Below are 6,265 nucleotides of genomic sequence, written 5' to 3'. Positions count from 1 at the left end.
GCTGGCCTTGCAGCTCCACTGCCGAGCCCCATGAGGGGCCCGGCGGTGGACCTGCAAGGCCGGCGGGAGTGCAAGGAAGCCCCGCGAAGGCCCTCCCTGGCCCCAGGCAGGGGTGGGGAGAGGTAGGGAGGAAGCAGCTTACCCTCCCTCTTCTCCTGCCTCCTCCTGGCTGAATGAGGGCCGGAAGCGGGGCGGCCGGAAGCAGGGGGCGGGGCTTTGTCATGTGCCCCGCCCCCTGCACCTCACCCGGGGGAACTGCGATCTCCTGCGATCCCCCCGAAATGACCTCTGCACAAAACTACCCACATACCATCATAAAGTGCTAAAAGGACAGTGCAGATGATGGGTGCATTCAGTATAGGATCCCATTGTGGAAAGCAGTATTCTTCAGGCTCCACCCCCTAAATCTCCAGGTATTTCCCAACTTGAAGCTGGCAACCCTGCCCGATGCACTTTGGCAACCCAGTGCGTTGGTGAGGGTCAGCCCAGAGAGAGCTACGCACACCATGCACAATAACTACCCCCATTAGATGAGCCTGTGTTTTTTGTTGCTTTGCAGTCAGCCACATCTCCCTAGATGGTGTTCTCAAAGACCAGGATGTGGGCATTCCTCTCCAGACATAGCTTGCCTCTCCTGATGGTTGTGATGCCAACCTCCAGGTGGGACCTAGGGATCCCCTGGAATTACAGCTCATTTCCAGATGCCAGAGGTCAGTTCCACTAGACAACATGGATGCTTTGGAGGGTGGACTGCGTGGCATTGTGTACCACACTGAGGTCCCTGTCGTCCTCAGGCTCCACCCCAAACCTCCAGGAGTTCCCCAACCTGCATCTGGCAACCCTAACCCCCCATCCCCCGCTGGTGACCAGGGAGGAGGATCTGGCAACCCTACCTGATGGACATTTCACTTATTAAATATATTGTTTTCTATTTGTTTGATTTTCATCCCAGCCTTCCCCAAATGCTCACAGTGGCGTACACGGTTCTCCACAACAATTCTGCATGGCAGCTTAAGTTGACAGAGAGTGACTGGACCAAGCTCACCCAGAAAATTCATGGCTGAGTTGGGATTTGAACTCAGGTCTCTCTAGTTGGTTAAAAATGAAGAGGAGGAGGAAGGAGAGTGAGGAGGAAGGAGAGTGGCATCATCTAACAAACAAGGCCCAGCTCCCTATCCAACAAAGCACTTTTGTTCAGTCACACAGTCGAGTCCGACTCTTGAATCGCAACTCGACTGTGTGACTGAACAAAAGGGCTTTGCTGGATAGGGAGATTGGGCCTTAGGGGAGCATGATTGTGTCAGCAAGCTGCCAATGTATTTCCCTGTACTCTGTGTATGCTCTTATGTTTCACTATGCTCTGTGTGTATTCGTCTGTATCCTTTTTCTTTGGGTATGTGCTTGTTTGCATTCACTTTCCCATGTATGCCTGTTTATACGCTTAATTGCCTAGTTGCAGGAACGTCCGTATCTCTCAAGGCCACAGGTGGTTGCCGGCGGGTAGTAGCTTGAGTGACCTCATGGTTTTATCCATGAGAAGCAGTATGTTATGATTAAGTAGGAGCGTTGCTTCCCAGGCTCAATGGCGCGCACGGGAAGTCCCGCAATTGGGCCTCAGCTTTTTGAATTAACTATAATCTCTGGGGATCCATGCTTATGCCTTATTCTGAACAGTGATCCTGTTATGCACCTACTGCTTCAAATAAAGAAACCTCTTTTCAGCAAGTGTGTTCTTCGTTGATGCGATGGGAGTCTGACAGATTGTTGGGTGATGCCACTCTCCTTTCTCCTCGCTCTCCTTCCTCCTCTTCATTTTTTTATGGCCTCAAAAATGAATAGTAGCAGGGGGGAAAACAGTTCTGAAAAATCGCTTGAAAAACTTCTTGCCCAGCAGTGCTAATCAGAAGCCAGCTGGTGCTGTGGGAAAAAGCATGAGAAGTGGAACAGACAATGCAATTTACGTAGGACCTAAAAACCCAAGCAACGACCCTTCCTCCCAACACCACTTTCTCATCCACTCATTGAGGACCCAGAGCTGTACCTTTCTAAGTGGCCCTGTGCATGGAACTGGCAGCACTTCTGACAATGCTACCTTGGAGGTCCTGGCCTTTAACTTTTCGCCTAGTAACCTGAATTCTCCCTCCAGGACCACACTACTACATTTCCCAAAGATGGCTGACTGCTCCCCAGCGCTATCTATCAACATGTCTAGACAGCGCATGCATGGTGTCTGCAACACAGGGTTGCCAGCTCCAGGTTGGAGATTTTGGGGATGGAGCCCGAGGAGGGCAGGGTTGGGGGGAGGGGGGGACACCTTATCCCAAAGCAAACTCACAACAACGTGAAGATGCTTGATGAAGGAAGCAAAATGGGGGAGATGTAAAAAGCCAGTTTTAACCCTCAGGGAGAGAAGGTAGGGGAACAGAGTCTATGTTATGGTTGCAAGGACCCTCTTGGCAACTGGTGGGGCATGGGAGGAGACTTACCAGGAGAAAGAGGAAGGCCCAGGTGACGTTGCACAGGAATTGATGCCATCACACTGTGACATTGTGTGCCTCTTGGGCAAAAACCCTATGGTAAAAATGGCTACCATAGAGTTTTGCCCAGAATTAGCTGGCATGAATACATCACTTCCTGTGTGACATCACCTGGGCCTTCCTCTTTCTTCTAGTAAGTCCCCTTCCCTTGATGGGCCGTGTGTGGGCGCGGGGGGTAGGGCCTGTTGGCAGGAGACCCCTGCCTCTACCCCGGGGGGGGGGGCTGACAACCCTAGTTGACTTTTATGCCTATAAAGGTTGAAATGAATTTGAATTTGAACGAACCCTAGTTTAGGTATGGTGTTGTTTTCCTGCACCCTTTCAAAAGAAAAAAAATACAAGGATTTTATTTATTTATTTATATTTATTTATTCAATTTATAACCACCCCCACCCCCCGCAGAAGCAGGCTCAGGGCCCTTCTGAGTTCCAGATTTTCTGCTGGAAAATTCGGGGGGAAGTAAAAAGCAAGATTCCTATCTTATCATACATGTAGTGACCGCAGCAAGAATATTATATGCCAAATATTGGAGGAAAAATGAGGTACCTTCAAAAGAAGAAATTATAAATAAAATACTTGAAACTGCAGAGATGGACAAATTAACTTTAATTTTGAGAGGACAAAAAGAAGGAAACTTTGAGAATACATGGTCAAGGTTTTACAATGGAAGAGTATAACAAATAAACCATATGAACATACAACTGAAGCAGAAGGCAATATGAACTATAATTTTTTTTTTAGTTATGAGCAAAGATTTAGTAAAAAATACAAGGTGGAAAAAATTAAAAATATAACTAGTCAATGTATGAGGTAACTTAACAGACAAAACAATGTTGTAAGTGCAACCCCCCAATTCTGTATGTACGTTTGTTTGTTCCTTTTTTTGTTTGTCTTTTATTAAAAAAAAAATTAAAACATTAAGGAAAATTCGGGGGGGGGGAATCCTTCAGGGACAACTGGGGTTCCTTCATCATTTTTTCTTGATTTCCCCCTAGCACGAAACCAGACTGCAACCAAAACAGAACTTTGAACTTTGAACCAGGCATGATGCTTGGTCAGCTAAGAAGAGCAGCGTCCCTGACAAGAAACTTTGGTCAGATTCCATTTTTTAAAAATTTGAGACGCTGTAGTTGCTAAAGTTTGACTGAAAGTATACTTGTTTCCACAGGTAAACTGAATGTTGATGGTTAATATGTACTCGTACAAAGGTTAATGTTTTTTGGGCTGTCTTCCTTGCGGCTCCCACCTCCACCCCTGGTCTCCAACAGAACACCAGACACAATGAGGATGGATAAGGCTGTTGGGAGGCCAGGAAAAAGCAAGTTCCCATCTCCAACCAGCCTGCTTCTCTGTCCTTAGCTGCAAGGCATATGATTAGAAGAGCCAAAGGAGAGGGACCAATGAGGGGGAGATCAGCTCCCCTGAAGAAAAATGGCTGCTTTGGAGGATAGACAATATGGCATTATACCTTGCTGTGGTACCTCCCCTCCCCCCACCCACCCCAGGCTCCACCCCCAAAATCTCCAGGTATTTCGCAACCCAGAGCTGGCAAGCCTATAAAGCCTATATAGGAAAAAACTCTGCTTATGTCTCCTGGACTGTCTCTCTGTCTCTGCTTCTCTGCTGAGTTGTTTCCTGGAGCTGTTGCCTCACACTTTGTCTTTCCCTCCATCCCTGAGTTGTTCCCCTGTATACTTTCATAACTCACTTAATTCCACATACATCAATAAAACTCCCACTACTGGCCCCAGTGATATCAGGCCACCGTGAGTCATCTTGGGTATGGTCCCCATGGCCTCTCTGTCCCCACATGAACTATAGGGTTCCCAGGTCCCCTCGGCCACCAACTAGGGTTGCCAGGTCCATCAGAAATGCCAGCAGGGGGAGGGGGGAGATTCCAGGAGCCAGAAGTGATGTCATGCAACATGCCTATGTCATCCGGAAGTGATGTGGGCATGCTGGTGATGTCGGGGGCAATGCTTTGGTTTTGGGGCAAAAGTGTATGGTAAAATCAGCCTCAAACCATAGAGTTTTGCCCTCAAACCAAAGCGCTCCCCCCCCCCCGACATCACCAGTATATCTACATCACTTCTGGGTGATGTAGGCACATTGCTGTTGTGGGGGGGGGATTTCCTCCCACCGGCCAACTGGCTAGCAGCAGGTAGGAGCCCGCAAAACCAGGAAATCCTCCACCCCCAACTGGGGAATGGCAACTCTACCACCAGCAGGTGATGAGCTACTAGCTTGTCATCTGCTGACACGCAGTTTAGCCCTCATCAACAAACCAGAGGGCGGAAGAGAATTCCACAGACAGCAACAATCCTGTCTAGTAGCCGCCCACATCAGCTCAGAAGGCAGTGGCATATGGAACAGGGCCTCTGTCAAAGATCTTGACAGACAGGTCCATACGGCATTAGGCCATGCCAGTCAGAATTTTTTTTTTATTATGTTTCACTCAGTGATCCCTACACTTATTATGGGAACCCTTTGAGATGGTTGCAGTGTGAAAAATGCATAGGGATCTTTGAGCGAAACGTACTAAAATTTCTTTTCCCACTGCACCACCTTTCCCCCCTTTCTTTCCACACTTTGCTAGTCAGCCATCTGGTATGGCGTTACCAGAACCTCCACCACCACCCTGTTCCATTCAAAAACCTTTGGATTTTATCCCAAAGATGCAAGCAAGAAGAAGTCACCAGCAGTGTTCCCTCTAAGCTGAGTTAGTGTGAGCTAGCTCACAGTTTTTTAGCCTCCGGCTCACACATTTTTGTCTTAGCTCAGGAAAGATGGCTCCAGTCCTTGCGCGCTCTAGTCCGGTAACGGTAACGTCTCTGGTCGCCATTGCTGGCCTCGGGGCAGCAGGACCTTAAGGAGCAAAAAAGAGCCTCAATCCTTCAGCCACAGCTTCGGGAGTAGCTCCTCCAGCGCTCCAGGCTAGAAGCTCCCTGCAAGAGCTTGGGGGGGGGGATCAAATGCTTCCGAACCCCCTCCCTGCCGCCTCGATCCAAATCACACTCATCGGAGCTTGATGGAGTGTGTTCGTTTGCAAGTCGCCGAAAACCGGAAGTCTCCCTATGGGATGACACCCAGCGGGGAAAAAAATAGTGAGTCAACAAGTCTCAAAAGAAAGACAAAAGTAAAGAGGGTGGAGGAACTGACAGTGAGACGGAAAGGCCCTATAGAGAAGGGGGGGGGGCTCTCGGGAGGAAGAACCCTACCCTACAGTGCAAAAAGCAGCGAAACAGGAAGCAAGCCGACAATAACCTGTTAGAAACCCACCCAACCCAAGCGGATCATAAGAACATAAGAGAAGCCACTGTTGGATCAGGCCAATTGCCCATCTAGTCCAATACCTCAATCATGTCACGCCTCAGCCGTCATTTCTCCAAGCTAAAGAGCCCAAAGCACTTTAACCTTTCTTCATAGGGAAAGTGTTCCAACCCTTTTATCATTCTAGTTGCCCTTTTCTGCACTTTTTCCAATGCTGTAATATCCTTTTTGAGGTGTGGTGATCAGAACTGTACACAGTACTCCAAATGAGGACGCACCATCGATTTATACAGGGGCATTATGATACTGGCTGATTTGTTTTCAATTCCCTTCCTAATAATCCCCAGCATAGTGTTGGCCTTTTTTATTGCAGTCACACACTGTCTTGACATTTTCATTGAGTTATCTACTCTTGGTCAGTCTCTGCCAGTTCAGACCCCATCAATGTGTATTTATAG

Source organism: Gekko japonicus, unplaced genomic scaffold, assembly GCF_001447785.1.
Source record: "Gekko japonicus isolate JY-2015 unplaced genomic scaffold, Gekko_japonicus_V1.1 scaffold1875, whole genome shotgun sequence".
Classification (NCBI taxonomy): domain Eukaryota; kingdom Metazoa; phylum Chordata; class Lepidosauria; order Squamata; family Gekkonidae; genus Gekko; species Gekko japonicus.
This window is presented reverse-complemented; position numbering follows the sequence as displayed.